The following is a 2500-nucleotide window of genomic DNA, read 5'->3' as shown; positions in this document are numbered from 1 at the left end:
GTCGGCCAATACATAAAGTTTAATAAACAAAAATGAGAATAAAAGCTTCAAAAAAGAACAAATAAATAACAAAAACGGAACGTTTCGGACTCAAATACTTTCTTCAGCGTACAAAAAAAAAAGAGCAGGCGTCATGTCTCGTCCTACATGCTAAATGTTGCTGTTTGCTTAGGGACTCTTGAAAAGAGCTTTGAGCACGTTTAGTGGATAGTTTGCTTATAATTGCTCATTTATTATCATTAGGTGCTTAACATAAGAGAAAAAAATATTACGATTGTACGATTACCCAATCTGACAGGTGACTGTCTATGATAACGAGATTAGTTGGGATGCGGCTATGTGATCTAGTGGTATGACACTCGCTTACGGATCGAAAGGTCCTGGGTTCGAGCCTCGCGCTCGACGCATAGTTGAGTCCTTGGAAAAGACTCTTTACTCACATTCTCTCACCGTACTCAGGTGTAAAATGAGTACCTGGCCGTTAACAGCGTTGTCTTTGTCCGAAAAATTGTAATATCGCCTAACAGGCGTCATGTCTTGTCCTACATGTTAAATGTTGCTGTTGACCAGGGACCCCTTGTAAAGCGCTTTGAGCTTTGGTGGTGGTGGTGGTGGTGATGGTGGTGGTGGTGGTGATGGTGGTGGTGATATTGGTGGTGGTGGTGATGGTGGTGGTGATGGTGGTGGTGGTGGTGATGGTGGTGGTGGTGGTGGTGGTGGTGGTGGTGGTGGTGGTGGTGGTGGTGGTGGTGGTGGTGGTGGTGGTGATGGTGGTGGTATGGTGGTGGTGGTGATGGTGGGTGATGTGGTGGTGATGTGGTGGTGATGGTGGTGGGTGATGTGGTGGGGTGGTGGTGGTGGTGGTGAGTGTGGTGGTGGTGATGTGGTGGTGTGGTGGTGGTGTGGTGATGGTGGGGGATGGATGGGTGGTGGGTGGTGATGGTGGTGGTGATGGGTGGTTGGGGTGGTGGGGTGGTGTGATGGTGGTGTGGTGTGTGGGTGGTGATGGATGGTGGTGTGGTGGTGATGGGATGGTGGGTGGTGTGTGGTGATGAGTGGGGTGTGTGGTGGTGGTGGTGGTTGGTGGTGGTGGTGTGGTGGTATGGTGGTGTGTGGTGGGTGGTGGTGATGGTGGTGGGTGGTGTGATGGTGGTGATGGTGGTGTGATGGTGGTGGTGTGGTGGGGTGGTGTGGTGGAGGTGGTGTGGGGTGGTGATGGTGGTGTGGGTGGTGGTGGTGGTGATGTGGTGGGTGGTGATGGTGGTGGTGAGGTGGTGTGGTGTGTGGTGATGGTGGTGATTGGTGGTGGTGTGGTGGTGTTGGTATGTGGTGGGTGGTGGTGGTGATGTGGTGGTGTGATGGTGGTGGGTGGTGGTGTGGTGGTGGTGGTGTTGGTGGGGGGATGTGTGGTGGGTGAGTGGTGGTGATGGTGGTGATGGTGGTGATGGTGGTGGTGGTGGTGATGGTGATGGGTGGTGTGTGGTGTGGTGTGGTGATGGTGGTGGTGTGGGTGGTGGGATGGTGGTGGTGATGGGGTGATGGTGGTGTGTGGATGAGTGGTGGTGGTGGTGTGTGGTGTTGGTGTGGTGTGTGAGTGGTGTGATGGTGGTGGGTGGTGGTGGTGGGTGGTGGTGGTGGTGACGATGGCTGAAAGGCCTGAACATCGATGTAGACTGACTCCAACACCGTGGTAAATATTATAATAATAATTCGCTCCATTGTTACATTCGTACCGACCATGTTTGTATCCAACATGATTCAATATATATATATATATATATATATATATATATATATATATATATATATATATATATATATGAGTGTTGGTGGGTACTCGTAGGTACGAAAGTGCTCGATACTGATGGTTAGAGCTAATATAAAATATAAATTGTCACTTACATTATATGGCCGAGACGTTCGTTTCTGTGGGTTTATTCCACGTCCTCAGTCGCCGACTGAGGACGTGGAATAAACCCACAGAAACGAACGTCTCGGCCATATTATATGAGTGACAATTTATATTTTATATATATATATATATATATATATATATATATATATATATATATATATATATGTGTGTGTGTGTGTGTGTGTGTGTGTGTGTGATATGATATGATATGACCTCAATTTATAGTACTCTAATCAATGCGTCAGGGAATGAGTTCAATCTATCAAGTGTCCACAACCGCATTTTCTACACGGATCAAGATATTAATTATTATTATTAATATTAATACTATTATTATATATACGTATTTACAGATTGACGAGAAGAGATGGAGTTATATCCCTTGGTGTTCTTCATCGTCTATAATCTAAGTATTATAAGATAATACTGTGAACATGATTCTTAACTAGAGTTATCGGTCGTGTTCTGGAAAAACACGTATTTTTTTTTTAAATTTGGCTTTAAAAATGACACAGCGACACATCGCAACACCTTGGTATCAGCAAAAATGTTGCGATTAAACGAAGTTGAGCTTCCAGTCCACTA

General features: G+C 45.9%; 1 protein-coding gene across 1 annotated transcript in view; it reads right to left on the bottom strand.

The window, feature by feature from the left end:
• The window catches only part of LOC144979246 (RYamide receptor-like), a 124030-nt gene that overhangs the window by 25998 nt on the left and 95532 nt on the right, over positions 1–2500 (bottom strand). The gene's annotated exons all lie outside the window — the stretch shown is intronic.

This window comes from Berghia stephanieae, chromosome 9 (assembly GCF_034508935.2).
Source record: "Berghia stephanieae isolate SIO BIC M18660-M18661 chromosome 9, UCSD_Bste_1.3, whole genome shotgun sequence".
Taxonomy (NCBI): Eukaryota; Metazoa; Mollusca; class Gastropoda; order Nudibranchia; family Aeolidiidae; genus Berghia; species Berghia stephanieae.
Note: the sequence above shows the minus strand (reverse complement) of the source record. Positions and strands in the feature narration are given on the sequence as shown.